Source organism: Nelumbo nucifera, chromosome 1 (genome assembly GCF_055504915.1).
Source record: "Nelumbo nucifera cultivar China Antique chromosome 1, China Antique-T2T, whole genome shotgun sequence".
NCBI lineage: Eukaryota > Viridiplantae > Streptophyta > Magnoliopsida > Proteales > Nelumbonaceae > Nelumbo > Nelumbo nucifera.
The window spans coordinates 30,163,859-30,183,365 of NC_142649.1; the positions used below are offsets into that span (position 1 = coordinate 30,163,859).

Consider the following 19,507-nt stretch of genomic DNA (forward strand, 5'->3'; position numbering starts at 1 on the left):
AATCGGCTAGTTGTAAATAGCCCCAGGGCTATGAAACAAAGGATTATCTCGGATCTACACCAAGGTATTGACAGTGATTCTCAAATATCATAGAATAGAATGTGATACGATGAGATAGAATACAATAGAAACAAAGACATGGAATGGGTTACCTACTCCTAATGGTCAAAGCGAGCCATTTCATTCTGAATTAAAGAATGAGGAATGAATCAAATCTCCCCAAGTAGGATTTGAACCTATGACCAGTCAGTTAACAGTCGACCGCTCTACCATTGAGCTACTAAGGAACAACGGGAGATTAGATCTCATAGAGTTCAATTCCCATTTTCAACCCATGACCAATATGAGCCTGAAGCTTCCTTCGTAACTCCCGAAACTTCTTTGTAGTGGCTCCGTTCCATGCCTCATTTCATAGGGAACCTCAAAGTGGCTCTATTTCATTATATTCCATCCATATCCCAATTCCATTCATTTAATATTCCTTTGGTGTCATTGACATAAGATATGTCATTTCTAGTCCATCTCTTTCTATTTCTATATATGGAAAGTTAAGAAATCATCATATAATAATCAAGAAATTGCAATAGAAAAGAAAAAAGGGAGGTTTGTGATGATTTTGAAATCTTTTCTACTAGGTAATCTATTCTCCTTATGCATGAAGATAATCAATTCGGTCGTTGTGGTCGAATTCTATTATGGATTTTTGACCACATTCTCCATAGGGCCCTCTTATCTCTTCCTTCTCCGAGCTTGAGTTATGGAAGAAGGAACCGAGAAGGAGGTATCAGCAACAACTGGTTTTATTACGGGACAGCTCATGATGTTCATATCGATCTATTATGCGCCTCTGCATCTAGCATAGGGTTGACCTCATACAATAACTATGTTCTACCGTATCTTTTGTTTCATTTTTTCTGAAACAATCACAAACACTTTTTTTATTATGGATCTACTACCAGAAATTCAATGCGTAATCTCAGCATTCAATGTGTATTCCTGAATAATCTCATTTTTCAATTATTCAACCATTTCATTTTACCAAGTTCAACGTTAGCCAGATTAGTCAACATTTATATGTTTTAATGCAACAACAAGATGTTATTTGTAAATGTAGTTTTGCTGGTTGGTTAATTGGTCACACTTTATCCATGAAATGGGTTGGATTGGTATTATTTTGGATACAACAAAATCATTCTATTCGATCTAATAAGTACCCTGTGTCAAAATTGAGAAATTCTATGGATCAAATCTTTAGTATTCTCTTATATATCACATGTGTCTACTATTTGGGCAGAATGCCTTCACCTATTTTCACTAAGAAACTGGAAGAAACATCAGAAACGGAAGAAAGGGGGGAAAGTGAGGAAGAAGCAGATGTAGAAATAGAAACAACTTCCGAAACGAAGGGGACTAAATAGGATAAAGACATCTTTTTCTTTTCGTTTGAAAAACCTATTGTTACTCTTCTTTTTGATTATAAACGAGTGAGTCGTCCATTGCGATATATAAAAAATAATCATTTAGAAAATGTTGTAAGAAATAAAATGTCATAATATTTTTTTTATACATGCCAAAGTGATGGAAAACAAAGAATATATTTTACATATCCACCTAGTTTATCAACTTTTGGAGTAATGATACAAAAAAAGATCTCTTTGTGCACGACAGAAAAACTCTCCTCTGACGAATTATATAATCATTGGGTTTATATCAATGAACAAAAAATGATAACTTAAATAACGAGTTTAGAAATCGAATTGAAGCCCTAGACAAGGGATCTCTTGTTTTGGATGTACTTGAAAAAAGGACTCAATTGTGTAATGATGAAACTAAACAAAAATGCTTACCTAAAATGTATGATCCTCTTTTGAACGAACCCTATCGTGGAATAATCAAAAATTTGTATTTACGCTCAATCATGAATAATTATTCAATTACTTCGATAAAAGATTCAATAGAAAAGTTTTGGATAAACAAAATTCATGGTATCCTTCCTATTAATTACCGAGAATTTGAACAAAAAATAGATAAATTGGATGAAAAATCACTATCAATAGACATTTTCCATTTTTGACCCCAATCCGTGAATTTATTGAGGAATCAACGCCGAGTATCAATTTGAAAGTGAAAAGACTTTCGTTATTTGAAGAAAAAGGAACAATTGATTCAAAAAATCAAGCGAACTATTTAAAATTTTTATTTGATGCAATTATAGGCGATCCAAATGATCAAACAATTAGAAAAAAAAAACTATTGGAATAAAAGAAATCCGTAAAAAAATCCCTCGATGGTCATACAAATTAATTGACTATTTGGAACAAAAGGAGGTAGAAGGCGACCAAGAAGCGACGGAGGATCATGAAATTCGTTCAAGAAAATGCAAACGAGTAATAATTTTTTCTGAAAACGAGAAGAATACCAACCCTACTACTAATATCAACAATACTATTGATGATATGAGGGAAATGGCTTTGATACGTTATTTACCACAATTGGATTTTCGTAGGAACCTAATCAAAGGATCCAAGCATGTTCAAAGGCGTAAAACAATAATTGGGGATCTGAATAGAGAAATGCATATTAAATGCACCTATAGTGGTATTCAAATATCAAAAAAAGAATTTCCAAAAAACTGGTTAACAGACGGTATTCAGATAAAGATCCTATTTCCTTTCTGTCTGAAACCTTGGCATAGATCTAAACTACAATCCCATCATAAAAATACAATAACAATAAAAAATAAAGGAAAAAAAAGAAAATTTTTGTTTTTTAACAGTTTTTGGAATGGAAGCGAAACTCCCTTTCGGTTCTCCCCGCAAAATACCGTCTTTTTTTAACCTATTTGGAAAGAACTTGACAAAAAAAATTCAAAACGTGAAAAAGAAAAGTTTTTTAGTTCTAAGATTTTTAAAACAAAGAAAAAAAAATTTCTAAAGGTCTCAAAAGAACAAAAAGAATGGATTATAAAAAAAATTCTATTTATAAAAAGAATAATAAAAGAATTTACAAAAGTAACTATAATTCCATTATTTGGAATTTTTAAAGTATATGAATTAAATGAAAAAAATGGAAAAAATTCTATAACTACAATCAGTAATCAGATTATTCTTGACTTATCCATTCAAATTAAGTCCACGGGTTGGACAAATTATTCACTAACAGAAAAAAAAATGAAGGATCTGGCTGATAGGACAAGTACAATCAGAAATCAAATAGAAAGAATCACAAAAGAAAAAAAAATACATTTTTAGCCCCAGAGATAAATATTAATGCTAAGGAAACTAGTTGTGATAATAAAAGATCTGAATCACCAAAAAATATTGTATTTGGCAGATATTCAAAAGAAAAAGTGCCCGATTAATACGTAAATGGCACTTTTTTATAAAATTTTTTTATTGAAAGGCTCTACATAGATACCCTTTTATGTATCATTAATACTCCCAGAGTCAATGCACAACTTTTCCTTGAATCAACAAAAAAAAAGTATTGATAAATACATTTACAATGATGAAACAAATCAAGAAGGAATTGATGAAACAAATGAAAATACAATTCATTTTATTTCGACTATAAAAAAACCGCCTTTTAATATTAGTAATAGTAATAAGAATTCACAGATTTCTTGTAACCTATCCTCCTTATCACAAGCATATGTATTTTACAAATTATCACAAAACCAAGTTATTAATATTAATAAATATCACTTGAGATCCGTACTTCAATATAATGGAACATCTCTTTTTATTAAGGATAGACTAAAGGATTATTTTCAAGTACAAGGAATATTTCATTCCAAATCAAAGCATAAAGAACTTCGGAATTCGGGAATGAATGAATATGAATGGAAAATTGGTTAAAGGGTCATTATCAATACGATTTATCTCAGACTAGATGGTTTAGATTAGTATCGCAAAAATGGCGAAATAGAGTCAATCAACGTCGTACGATTCAAAATAAAGACTCACAAAAATTGGGTTCATATGAAAAAGACCAATTCATTTTTTACGAAAAACAAAATGATTATACACTAAATTCATTACCGAATCAAAAAGACAAATTTAAAAAACACTACAAATATGATCTTCTATCACATAAATATATTAATTATGAAGATAAGAAGGACTCATATATTTATGAATCGCCGATACAAGTAAATGAGGGCCCAAGGCTTCCCTATAATTACAATACACATAAACCCGAACCATTTGATGTGCTGAGGGATCTACCTATTAGTGATTATCTAGGAGAAGATTATATTATTGATACGAAAAAAAATCTAGATAAAAAATATTTGAATTGGAGAATTCTCCATTTTTGTCTTAAAAATAGATATTGAGGTCTGGGCTAATATGGATACCGGTGCCAACATTAATACAAAAACTAAGACGAACTAATGATTTTCAAAAAATTGAAAATTTTTATAAAAAAGACCTTTTTTTAACTGACGATTCATCAAGAAATCAACCCATCTAATAAAAAGAAAAACCTTTTTGATTGGATGGGAATGAATGAAGAAATACTAAATCGTTCCATATCAAATCTGGAACTTTGGTTCTTCCCGAAATTACTACTACTTTATGATACATATAAGATTAAACCATGGGGCATACCAATCAAATTACTTCTTTTAAATTGGAATAGAAACGAAAACATTAGTGAAAATAAAAACATCAACGAAAAACAAAAAAAGGATTTTCGTATATCAAGTATATCATCTAATGAAAAAAAAACCTTGAATTAGAAAATCGAAATCAAGAAGAAAAAGGACCGCCAGGCCAAGGGGATCTTGGACCAGATGCGCAAAACCAAGAGAATCTTGGATCAATTATATCAAACCAACAAAATGATCTTAAAGAATATTACGCGGAATCAGACATTAAAAACCATAGAAAGAAAAAACAATTCAAGAACAACATAGAAGTGGAACTCAATTTCTTCCTGAAAAAACATTTGCTTTTTCAATTTAGACCGGATTATCCTTTGAATAAAAAAAATGATCAATAATATCAATGTATATTGTTTCCTGCTTAAACTGAAAAATCCAAAGGAAATTGCTATATCTTTTATTCAAAGAAGAGAAATGAGTCTGGATGTAATGGTGATTCAGAAAGATATAACTCTTACAGAATTGATAAAAAAGGGGATATTTATTATCGACCCTATTTGTCTGTTTATAAAATGATATGGACGATTTATTATGTATCAAACCAACGGTATTTCTTTGGTCCATAAGAATAACCACCAAACTAATCAAAGATGCCGAGAAAAAAGAGGGATGGAAAAAATTGCGGAAAACCGAACAATTATACAATATCTGCCTTATGTAACTCGTTGGGATTATTTAGCTACTATGTTCACAGAGGCAATAACTGTAAATGCACCAGAACAGTTGGGAAATATTCAAGTACCTAAAAGAGCCAGCTATATCAGAGTTATTATGTTGGAGCTGAGTCGTATAGCTTCCCATTTGTTATGGCTTGGCCCTTTTATGGCGGATATCGGTGCACAGACTCCTTTCTTCTATATTTTCAGAGAGAGAGAATTAATATATGATCTATTCGAAGCTGCCACAGGTATGCGAATGATGCATAATTATTTCCGTATCGGAGGAGTAGCTGCTGATCTACCTTATGGCTGGATAGATAAATGTTTGGATTTCTGCGATTATTTTTTAACGGGGGTTGCTGAATATCAAAAGCTTATTACGCGGAATCCCATTTTTTTGGAACGAGTTGAAGGAGTGGGCATTATTGGTGGAGAGGAAGCAATAAATTGGGGTTTATCAGGACCAATGCTACGAGCTTCCGGAATCCAATGGGATCTTCGTAAAGTTGATCATTATGAGTGTTACGATGAATTTGATTGGGAAGTCCAATGGCAAAAAGAAGGAGATTCATTAGCTCGTTATTTAGTACGAATCGGTGAAATGACGGAATCCATAAAAATTATTCAACAGGCTCTGGAAGGAATTCCGGGGGGGCCCTATGAGAATTTAGAAGTCCGACGCTTTGCTAGAGCAAAAGATTCCGAATGGAATGATTTTGAATATCGATTCATTAGTAAAAAGCCTTCTCCCACTTTTGAATTGTCGAAACAAGAACTTTATGCGAGAGTGGAAGCCCCAAAGGGGGAATTGGGAATTTATCTGATAGGAGATCAGAGTGTTTTTCCCTGGAGATGGAAAATTCGTCCACCAGGTTTTATCAATTTGCAAATTCTTCCTCAGCTAGTTAAAAGAATGAAATTGGCTGACATTATGACGATACTAGGTAGTATAGATATCATTATGGGAGAAGTTGATCGTTGAAATGATAATTGATACGACAAAAGCACAAGTTATCAATTCTTTTTCCAGATCGGAATCCTTAAAAGAGGTCTATGGGCTCATATGGTTGCTTGTCCCTATTTTGACTCTTATATCGGGAATCACAATAGGGGTACTAGTAATTGTGTGGTTAGAAAGAGAAATATCCGCAGGGATACAACAACGTATCGGACCTGAATACGCCGGCCCTTTGGGAATTCTTCAAGCTCTAGCAGATGGAATCAAACTACTTTTCAAAGAGGATCTTCTCCCATCTAGAGGAGATGCTCGTTTATTCAGTATTGGACCATCTATAGCGGTCATATCAATTCTACTTAGTTATTCAGTAATTCCTTTTGGTTATCGCCTTGTTCTAGCCGATCTTAGTATAGGTGTTTTTTTATGGATTGCCATTTCAAGTATTGCTCCTATTGGACTTCTTATGTCAGGATATGGATCGAATAATAAATATTCCTTTTCAGGTGGTCTACGAGCTGCTGCTCAATCAATTAGTTATGAAATACCATTAACTTCATGTGTGTTATCAATATCTCTACGTGTGATTCGTTGGAACATGAACTTTTATCTATTTCCTTTCGTTCTAGAAAAGAAGAAAAGAGTTAAAAGAAGAAAAGAGTTGAATGTATTGAATAGATATCTTGATTTTTTTATTCATCATTCGGGTCGATGAACTAAACCAGATAGTTATATGAGTGAAACAAAACAGCTTATAAATTCGCAGTAAAAAGATTGAGTCTCATTCCCTATGTACAAGAGTTAAGCAGAAGTAAACAAAAACTGTAACAGCAGTTTACCCCAAGATTCTTGATTAGTCATCATGGCTTGAAGCGGGTGCAAAAGATCAACTGTATGGAGTTTTTACTTACTATTGCTATTGTGTTGTATGTATTACCATACCGGGGATCGAGCAAAAATGAGTGGGCGGTTAGGAACACCAAGGTACACAAAGGATTAGTAATGAAGATAATGTAAGTTATCCAAAAGATATTTCTGGATAAAAGATAAAAGGAATCCTAATGGGGGCTTTAAGTTGGTAGAAATGATCAAGAAGTACTTCCCCATGATCCCGATCCAGAGTATGCTCCTATCCACTGATTAAAGAAATGACTATCAGGGACGAAGTAATCTTTTATTTTTTTTAGAGTCCCCCCTTTCTGAGAAAGAAGAATAGGAACGAAAGAAATGGAATGCAATTGCAATAGGAAAAAAAATGAAATAAAAAAATTTTTTCTTTCTTTTCTTTATCCATATTCATAGCGATAGAATTATTATCATGATTCATGAACAAATGTAGAATTCTTTTTCGTAATCGAAAGATATGGGTCGAAATATCTATTGATACAACAGGTATTTTATTGAAGGGTTAAGTTATTACTGAACAAAAAAGAAAAAAATGGAAATAATAAAGGATGAGATCAATTCAGAAGCACTTTATTTTGTTATTATAGCAGACAGAATTCCATTGGTCTAATTCGGGACTCTCCGATGTATCTTTACTCTTTCTACTCTCCAAACATATCGAGATAATACCGAAGTGGTCCCTAGATTTATTTGTGGCCCTTGAGGAGCCGTATGAGGCTGAAGTCTCATGTACGGTTCTGTAATAGCGATGGGAACAGTGATGTTATCACCGACTATAATTATCTAACAGTTCAAGTACAGTTGATATAGTTGAGGCGCAGTCAAAATATGGTTTTTGGGGTTGGAATTTGTGGCGGCAGCCTATCGGGTTTGTCGTTTTTCTAATTTCTTCCCTAGCAGAATGTGAGAGATTACCTTTTGATTTACCAGAAGCAGAGGAAGAATTAGTAGCAGGTTATCAAACCGAATATTCAGGTATAAAATTTGGTTTATTTTATGTTGCTTCCTATCTAAATCTACTAGTTTCTTCATTATTTGTAACAGTTCTTTACTTGGGCGGCTGGAATCTCTCTATTCCGTACATATTCATTCCTGAGCTTTTCGGAATAAATAAAGTGGGGGGGGTCTTTGAAACAACAATTGGTATCTTTATTACATTAGCTAAAGCTTATTTGTTCCTGTTCATTCCTATCGCAACAAGATGGACTTTACCTAGAATGCGAATGGACCAACTATTAAATCTTGGGTGGAAATTTCTTTTACCCATTTCTCTAGGTAATCTATTATTGACAACTTCTTCCCAACTCCTTTCACTGTAAAGGAATACTATATTTATATTTATGTTATTTTAGGTTCATAACTTCTCTCAAACAAGAGCAAGAGAAAGAAACATCAAATTCTTTTATTCATAGATATTCACAATATGCTACCTATGGTAACTGGGTTCATGAATTATGGTCAACAAACAATACGAGCTGCAAGGTATATCGGTCAAAGTTTCATGATTACCTTATCCCACGCGAACCGTTTACCTGTAACTATTCAATATCCCTATGAAAAATTGATCACATCAGAGCGTTTCCGCGGTCGAATCCACTTTGAATTTGATAAATGCATTGCTTGTGAAGTATGTGTTCGTGTATGTCCTATAGATCTACCCGTTGTTGATTGGAGATTGGAAACTGATATTCGAAAGAAACGATTGCTTAATTACAGTATTGATTTTGGAATCTGTATATTTTGTGGTAACTGTGTCGAGTATTGTCCAACAAATTGTTTATCAATGACTGAAGAATATGAACTTTCTACTTATGATCGTCACGAATTGAATTATAATCAAATTGCTTTGGGTCGGTTACCAATATCAGTAATTGGAGATTCTACAATTCGAACAATTATGAATTCAACTCAACTAAAAATAGCCACGGGAAAATCCCTTGATTCAAAAACAATTACCAATTACTAAGATTCCGTTTTGATCTAAAGGAAGCGAAACTTCTTTCATTTTACTTGGTCAATAACTAAAAATCCTAACTATTAATTGATGAGAATCACGGCTTAATTTTGATTGAAAATCTATTCATATATCCGTTTTCGAAATATAGAAAAAATATAATTATATAATTATATATATAATTATAATTATATATAATATATTATATATATATAATTTCGAACTACTCTTTCGGATACTACTCTTTCGGATATAGAATGGGATTGATCCAATAACTGTATCTACATCAATCCACACCCATTCGAATTTCATTTAATTCAATTTTATTCAATTAGGAACGTATCATAAAAAAAAATAGGGTAACTTCTTTTTTCCCGGTCCGGTCAATAAGGTCATGAAAAATTTCGACTTATTTATCTCTTATTTTACATATAATGGATTTACCTGGGCCAATACATGATTTTCTTTTAGTATTTCTGGGATCAGGTCTTATATTAGGGGGCCTAGGAGTAGTATTACTTACCAATCCAATTTATTCTGCCTTTTCATTAGGATTGGTTCTTGTTTGTATATCCTTATTCTATATACCATCGAACTCTCATTTTGTAGCTGCTGCCCAGCTTCTTATTTACGTGGGAGCCATAAATGTCTTAATCATATTTGCTGTGATGTTCATGAATGGTTCAGAATATTACAATGATTTCCATCTTTGGACCATTGGAGATGGAGTCACTTCATTGGTTTGTACAAGTATTTTTTTTTCACTAATTACTACTATCCTAGATACGTCATGGTATGGGATTATTTGGACTACAAGATCAAACCAGATTATAGAACAGGATTTGATAAGTAATGGTCAACAAATTGGAATTCATTTATCAACAGATTTTTTTCTTCCATTTGAACTCATTTCTATAATTCTTTTAGTTGCCTTGATAGGTGCAATTGCTATGGCTCGTCAGTAATAAATACTTAGAAATAAAAATAAATAAGGACTTCTTTTTTTCTGTATTATCACATCCATTTTACTTCTTACTTCCATTTTTTCTTTTCTATTTTCAGATTGTTCATGTTTAAAAAAAAATGGAAATGCTTTTTGTTCGATCTATTACCAATATCTTCCTTTGTTCCGTTCTTGTTATATTCTAGTCAATCGAATCGGTTGAATTGTTGTTCATATTGAAATGAATCGAGATTGATGAGGAGTTAGTCAATGATGCTCGAACATGTACTTGTTTTGAGTGCCTATTTATTTTCTATCGGTATTTATGGATTGATTACGAGCCGAAATATGGTTAGAGCACTTATGTGTCTTGAGCTTATACTGAATGCGGTTAATCTAAATTTCGTAACATTTTCTGATTTTTTTGATAGTCGCCAATTAAAAGGAGACATTTTCTCGATTTTTGTTATAGCTATTGCAGCCGCTGAAGCAGCTATTGGGCCAGCAATTGTTTCGTCAATTTTTCGTAACAGAAAATCAACTCGTATCAATCAATCGAATTTGTTGAATAAATAGTAGTAATAAAATAAATTAAATATAATATTAAAATTAAATAAATATTATAAATAGAAATAGTAGTAATCATATCATATAAATAAAGAATAGAATATTCACCAATTCGAATTAGCATATATGACACGTATGACCATTTTTGCTAAAACATAAGAAATCAAAGTATCTTGGCCCTCTCTCATAAACAGATCCAGAAGTAGATTAATTAAAAAATTTCTGATAAATCATTGATTCGTCTGGTATCTACAATATATGATATGATTCATTTATTATATTACTTTACTAGATCGAAATTTTATGACGTTCACAAAAATTTAAAGATCCAATGTCACATTCAGTAAAGATTTATGATACATGTATAGGATGTACTCAATGTGTACGAGCCTGCCCCACAGATGTATTAGAAATGATACCTTGGGACGGATGTAAAGCTAAGCAAATTGCTTCTGCTCCAAGAACAGAGGACTGTGTAGGTTGTAAGCGATGTGAATCTGCTTGTCCAACAGATTTCTTGAGTGTCCGGGTTTATTTATGGCATGAAACAACTCGCAGCATGGGGCTAGCCTATTGATACGTTCCAGAAAACTCCACTTGAATCCATTTGATTTCTCTTTACCGACAAAAACCCGTACTCGATAAAAAATATCTATAGATATTTTTTTATCTCGAGCACGGGTTTTTCTGGTCAAAGTGTATCTTGTCTTTACCATGAATTTTTTTCCTTGGTTAACAATAATTGTAGTTTTGCCGATATCCGCGGGTTCTTTAATTTTCTTTCTCCCTCATAAAGGAAATAAGGTGATTCGCTGGTATACTATCAGTATATGCTTAATAGAACTCCTTCTAATGACCTATGCATTCTGTTATCATTTCAAATTGGACGATCCATTAATCCAACTGGAAGAGGATTATAAATGGATAAATATTTTTGATTTTCACTGGAGATTAGGAATCGATGGACTTTCCATAGGACCCATTTTACTGACGGGGTTCATTACTACTTTAGCTACTTTAGCGGCTTGGCCAGTTACTCGAGATTCCCGATTGTTCCATTTCCTGATGTTAGCAATGTATAGTGGTCAAATAGGATCATTTTCTTCTCGAGACCTTTTACTTTTTTTCATCATGTGGGAGTTAGAATTAATTCCTGTTTACCTACTTCTATCCATGTGGGGAGGAAAGAAACGTCTGTACTCCGCTACAAAGTTTATTTTGTACACAGCAGGGGGTTCTATTTTTCTTTTACTAGGAGTTCTGGGTATGGGTTTATATGGTTCCAATGAACCAACATTAAATTTTGAAACATCAGCTAATCAATCATATCCTGTGGCATTAGAAATAATATTCTATTTTGGATTTCTTATTGCTTATGCTGTTAAATCACCGATTATACCCCTACATACATGGTTACCAGATACCCACGGAGAAGCACATTACAGTACATGTATGCTTCTAGCCGGAATCTTATTAAAAATGGGAGCGTATGGATTGGTTCGGATCAATATGGAATTTTTACCCCATGCTCATTCTATATTTTCTCCCTGGTTGATGATAGTAGGCACAATTCAAATAATCTATGCAGCTTTAACATCTCCCGGTCAACGCAATTTAAAAAAGAGAATAGCTTATTCCTCGGTATCTCATATGGGTTTCACAATTATAGGAATTGCTTCCATAACCGATACGGGACTTAATGGAGCCATTTTACAAATAATCTCTCATGGATTTATTGGTGCTGCACTTTTTTTCTTGGCAGGAACGAGTTACGATAGAATACGTCTTGTTTATCTCGATGAAATGGGAGGAATTGCTATCCCAATGCCAAAAATATTTACGATGTTCAGTAGCTTCTCGATGGCTTCTCTTGCATTGCCGGGAATGAGTGGTTTTGTTGCAGAATTGATAGTATTTTTTGGAATAATTACCAGTCCAAAATATCTTTTAATGCCAAAAATACTAATTACTTTTGTAATGGCAATTGGAATGATATTAACTCCTATTTATTCATTATCTATGTTACGCCAGATGTTCTATGGATACAAGCTATTCAATGCCTCAAACTCTTATTTTTTTGATTCTGGACCACGAGAACTATTTGTTTCGATCTCTATTTTTCTACCTGTAATAGGTATTGGTATTTATCCGGATTTCGTTCTCTCACTATCAGTTGACAAGGTCGAAGCTATTCTATCCAATTACTTTTCTAGATAGTTTTCATGAAAAAGACATAAAAAATCCTGTGATTTTTAAAATCGTTCGTTGTACAATGAAAAAAAAGAAGTCTTATTCCTTTTCTTAAGTAAAAAAAAATGAAGTGAATTGGAATTTTAATCGGATATGTTTGGTGTTTTTGAGAACCATTTGAATCACGTAGTGATTCAAACGGTTCTCAAAAACTTACACAACATTTCGTTATATACACCGTTCTTATGTATTGTATTTTGTATTTGTCAGGTCGTTTCTTCAATTACATCAAAATGTGAATGACCCATAACTATGTAGCCCTATTCCTAATAGATTGACCCCAAAATAGCATATCCAAATTATAAGAAATCCCATAGAAGCCACAATTGCGGAATTTGCGCCTTGCCATTTTGTATTTGTTCGAGTATGTAAATAAATCGCGAATATGGTCCAAGTAATAAATGCCCAAGTTTCCTTCGGGTCCCAATTCCAATACGACCCCCATGCCTCATTAGCCCATACTGCTCCCGAAAGAATACCTATGGTTAAAAAGATAAACCCTAGACTAATGACACGATAACTCCAATGATCCAATTGCTGAATCAATTGATGCCTGTGATAGTTTCTAAAAGTAAAAGAAGTGTTTCGTAAAACATTGCTTTTTTTATTCACGTATTGGATCTCACAAAAGTAAAATGACCCAATTAATAAATGATTGCTTTTACTAAAATTTTCTATGTTTTTTCGAAATGTAATGACTAGAAGAGCTATTGATAATAATGATCCACATAAAAGAGCTGCATAACTCAATACCATCATACTTACGTGCATCATTAACCACTGGGATTGAAGAGCAGGCACTAATATTGCGGATTGATGCATGTCAGTTAAAAGACCCGAAGTGGCAAAGCCTTGGGTAAAAATAGCACTTGGTGTGGTTATTTCGCTTAAATGATTTTTATGGTTCCCTATTTTAGGAACCATATGAATAATGGAGAAACTCCATGAAAGGAACATTAATGATTCATATAAATCACTTAACGGGAAATGCCCTGAATGAATCCAACGAGTAACTAAGAATCCTGTTATACAGAAAAAAGTCGCTATCATGCCTTTTTCTGACGAATCATATAGTCCTACGGTTTCATCGATTAATAAGGTCATCAAATGAATCGTAATTACAATTGAAACGATCGAAAAGGAAATGTGAGTTAATATATGTTCTAAAGTCAAAAATATCATAAAAAAATCCTAAAAAAAGGTCCCTTAAGTGCGGAATGGAAATCGGGAATTGAATTCATTATAGGATTTATTGTACATCTTTTAGAAGATGCCGCCACTCGGACTCGAACCGAGATGCTCTAGCACTGCTTCCTAAGAGCAGCGTGTCTACCAATTTCACCATGGCGGCTTGCTAGAAATCATAATAGCCCATTCATATTCAATCGTCGAGATTGAAGGAGTCAATTCAATGCAATATTTTTTACAAAACATTAGAATCGATGAATAAAGACCCGTTCCGATTCCTATTTGAACGTTCAATAATCTTTATCTTTAGTATTAGTATCGTAGGATGGTGTCAATTTTAACAATAGGCTTTCACGTAGTTTAAGCTCTCTCGGAATAGAACAGTTGGAACTATCTAGTTCTGTCCTCAATCCGGGCATATAACTAGAAATTGTCCGTTTTTCTATTTTCTTTTCATTTTTTGATGATTCATTTCTCATTTATCTGATTTCATAGTCATGGATTTGAAATGGAAAAGAAAAATTCATTTTATCAATGAACAAAAAATTTGTACGGATCATACAAAATTGACTCACTTCTCGTACATAAAGATTGATCTAAGTGGAATTCAAGGGGTTTTTTTACTGCTTGGGTCGTAAAGTAGGGGTCTATAATGATTCAGAAAATTACAAAACAAGTCTTAAAATTAAAATAAATATAGATAGAGATCTAGTTTCAACGATCTATTAATTTTGACTAAAGATCTTATATTATATCTGTTTTGCTATAGAAAAAAGGGGGTTTCCACGTAGTTTATACTTATAGTATATCCTCTATAAAATCTTAACTTAAATAATGCGTTTTAATGATGTATAACTATTGGGGCAAGAAACTCCTTTTCTATAAGAAAAAGAAACTCCTTTTCTATAAGAAAAAGAAGACTTTTGTTGTTGTGAAAAGTAAATCGATGGGGAAAATAAAATAACAATCCCCATCTTGTTTGTAAATTTGAAAAACCTACTAAAAAGAAAGAAGAAAGGTGAAACCCTGTATTTTGGGCTTACCTACTTTTTTTGTCAAACAAAACAAAAAAATACCTTTTTCGAATCCATTAGACGGAAAAATATATTCTGTATACCACAATAGTCAGTTCCATTTTATATTGATCAGTTTAAAATTAAAACATTAGTTAATGTAAATTATTCATCTTATAAATGTAAATGAAATTATACTATCGAGTCATATCGATTCAGATTATTCCAATGTTTGATTATTTATTTGTCGCACAAAAAAACTTTTAGAATTCCCGGTAGAAAGAGATTTTGCTAACGAAAAAGCTTTTACCGCTGCCCAATACCCCTTTCTTTTCCAAATATTTTTACGAATACGCTTTTTTGATATAGAAGTACGTTTCTTTGGAACCGCCATTCAAAAATAAAGAGGTTGCTCATTGCTATAGTTGGATGTGAAAGACATGTATTGTTCAAAATGATCGTTTCTTCTATTCATTCTCTCTATATTTTTTCCATAGAGGTCCTTTATAACATGCAAAAAAAATATAGAGATACGTGTGCATCGCATAGAGTATCACTACACTAGGGACAAAAAAGAAAAATGAAATGATGTGATACTTTGTTTTTTGTTTTTCTAAAAGAATTTTTTTCTATTACATACAATATCTGAGAAAAATTCGTATTGATTGGTACTTTTATATCCTCATTTGAATCTATATCTATAGCACTCACTGTCTGTCATAGAAATCGAATTACTTGTCGTTGATAAGAAAAGAAATTTTAATTCATATCTTCGTCTCTTTTCGCCGTACTACATTTTAGAAAAAAAAAATAAAAAAGTTTAAGAACCCCTTACCTAATATAAATAGAATAAATAATAAAATAAAAAAAAACACACACACAAAGAATATTCTAACGTTTTTCTATTAATTGATCAAATTCGAGACGAGAGTACACCTAATTTAATTTTTTAAAATCGAACAAGACTAGTAATTAATCTATTAAATGATACAGAAATAAAATTTAAGAAAAGCCTTTCTTTTTAGTAATTAATTCTTTCAACTCTATGTAAAGTAGTAAAGTAAAAAAAATGGTGGGTATCTTAATTTTATGGGTTCCCATAAATAGAAGTTTGCTTTATTGGGTCAAGTTATTGGAGGATCTATGATCTATATCATACTCTTTTTGGTATAATTTTGTATCCTTGCTCTATGGATATAAATTATTGTAATAATAGAATGATTGAAATTTTCCTATTCTGTATTTCTATAAATATCTTTGTTAATAACTAAGTAGTAACTTTTCACTATTGACTTGGTTATATCATTTGACCAATTGTAACTTATTGATTTGAATATTTGAAATGTTGGGAAAGAATTAAAAAAATTAGAATTTTGAATTCTATTTGAATATTTGAGTTCTTTCCTATCTTGATTTTTTTTTATTGATTCCTTCTGAAAAAGATAAGAGCAGGTGAATTGGAAATAGAAATAATTAATTAAGAATAAAAAAGTTGGATTTTCTTATGGAACATACATATCAATATGCATGGATGATACCTTTCGTTCCACTTCCAGTTCCTATGTTAATAGGAGTGGGACTTCTCTTTGTTCCGATGGCAACAAAAAAGCTTCGTCGTATGTGGGCTTTTCCCAGTGTTTTCTTGTTAAGTATAGTTATGCTTTTTTCGGCCAATCTGGCTATTCAGCAAATAAATGGCAGTTCTATCTATCAATATGTATGGTCGTGGACCATCAATAATGATTTTTCCTTAGAGTTCGGCTACTTGATTGATCCACTTACTTCTATTATGTTAATATTAATCACTACTGTTGGAGTCATGGTTCTTGTTTATAGTGACAATTATATGTCTCATGATCAAGGATATTTAAGATTTTTTGCTTATATGAGTTTTTCCAATACTTCTATGTTGGGATTAGTTACTAGTTCGAATTTGATACAAATTTATATTTTTTGGGAATTGGTTGGAATGTGTTCGTATTTATTAATAGGGTTTTGGTTCACACGACCAATTGCGGCAAATGCTTGCCAAAAAGCGTTTGTAACTAATCGTGTAGGGGACTTTGGTTTATTATTAGGAATCTTAGGTCTTTATTGGATAACGGGTAGTTTCGAATTTAAGGATTTGTTTGAAATAGTCAATAACTTGATTTCCACTAATGGAGTCAATTCTTTATTCGTTACTTTGTGTGCCTCCCTATTATTCGTCGGTGCAGTTGCTAAATCTGCACAATTCCCCCTTCATGTATGGTTACCCGATGCCATGGAAGGACCTACTCCTATTTCGGCTCTTATACACGCTGCTACTATGGTAGCGGCGGGAATTTTTCTTGTAGCCCGGCTTCTTCCTCTTTTCACAGTCATACCTTACATAATGAATCTTATTTCTTTGATAGGTATAATAACAGTACTATTAGGAGCTACTTTGGCTCTTGCTCAAAAAGACATTAAGAGAAGTTTAGCCTATTCTACAATGTCTCAATTGGGTTATATGATGTTAGCTCTAGGTATGGGGTCTTATCGAGCTGCTTTATTTCATTTGATCACTCATGCCTATTCAAAAGCCTTATTGTTTTTAGGATCCGGATCAATTATCCATTCAATGGAAACCATTGTTGGATATTCTCCAGATAAAAGTCAGAACATGGTTCTTATGGGCGGTTTAACAAAATATATGCCAATTACAAAAACTGCTTTTTTATTAGGTACACTTTCTCTTTGTGGTATTCCACCTCTTGCTTGTTTTTGGTCAAAAGATGAAATTCTTAATGATAGTTGGTTGTATTCACCGATTTTCGCGATAATAGCTTGTTCCACAGCGGGATTAACTGCATTTTATATGTTTCGGATATATTTACTTACCTTTGAAGGGCCTTTAAATGTTCATTTTCAAAATTACAGTGGCAAAAAAAATAGCTCGTTCTATTTAATATCTATTTGTCCACTGGGGGGAATTTTCAACACTTAATGACACAAAAATGTCTCTTTTAATAAAGGAACATAGATAAATACACTTCTTGTGTAAGTATTTCTTAGAAAAAAAAACTTACACAAATAATTGTATTTACTTGTTTGTAAAAATATTTCTACTTTTCCTTCAAATCAAACACAACCTTAAGCCTGAAAATTAGGGCTGTTCATAACAAGACCCAAACCGACTAATCCAGATCGATCCAACCCGAGTTGGCCGGTTTTTCTTTAGCACCGGTCGGTTTCGGGTTACAAAAAAACATAAACCGATGGTTTGGTGATATCTATAAATATAACCCTAGCAAGTGCACTAGTTATTAAGTAGTATAAAAAATATCGTTCCCACGGGGATTTAACAAAATAAGTATTAGAACTACAGTCTTCCCTAATTATTTGGACAATCGAAATTCAGATTTTTAAGAGTAAGAACTACTGAAAATAAAAACTATAAAAAGAAAATAGAAGCAAGGGTTATCACTGACCGAATATGCAATGGATGAAATCGCTAGGGCTTTTGGTCCACCTAACTAATGTAATGAATATTAATGGATTCGATTAACCAAGATTAATTGTCATTCCCATAAGCTGAGGTCTTTCCAATTTTATTTAATATTCTCTCTCGAGATATACTAAAACTACGCCCATCAAGTAACCCTTCGATCTCTCGAGTAGAGCTCTCAAGATGGAAGTGCATTAAGCCCGAGGAAAACCATTATATTCAGATGAATCATGTATATATATCTCTATATACTATTCAATTCACACTATGAACTATTCAGTCAAATTATGTGAATTCCTCTCTCGATTCATTCACATAAACCAAATCAATTAAGAGGTGGCCAAACTCTTAATCACATTAAGCAAAATAATTCATAGACTGTATGGAAATCATAATCTTAGATAAATCATAAAGATAAAAATATATTCATTAACAGGGTTAATCTTTCCACAGCCCTAGCTAAAAACAAATCAGTTTATGATAAAAGAATTAAAGCAAACAAAGGGAAAGAAAGAACTCACGAATTCGCCCATGGTGCTGAAATCTCATCTTCTTGCCGCCACCTTCTTCTTGAAGTTTCTTCAATTCTTGATCACCTTTCCCCAAGTTTCTTGAATTCTTTTCTCCTTTCTTGATAGATCCTCAATTCAGTTCGTGACCCCCCCTAGGGTTGGTACACCTAACTCTGATATAGCTTACAATTACTTGGAGTTATCTCAAGAATGGATAATCCAGCCTTGATCCAAACTCCTCATATCCTATCCTATCTTCTCTCCTCTCTCCTTATCTAAACCTTTCTTAATCTTTCTAGAATTACATTTAGAAATTTAAATCTAAGAGGACTCTCGAATTCTTGAATTCGAATGGGCTGCTTTAGTACTTTGGGCTGCCACAATGTTTTTTTTGCGAAATGGGCTTTAGCTAAGAACTGGGCCTC

General features: G+C 32.7%; 1 non-coding gene across 1 annotated transcript; it reads right to left on the reverse strand.

Annotated features, from left to right (window-relative positions):
- Positions 1-215: 215 nt before the first annotated feature.
- On the reverse strand, positions 216-287 carry TRNAN-GUU (transfer RNA asparagine (anticodon GUU)). Its single transcript has one exon. It is a non-coding gene; the product is annotated as a tRNA-Asn (tRNA).
- Positions 288-19,507: the final 19,220 nt, after the last annotated feature.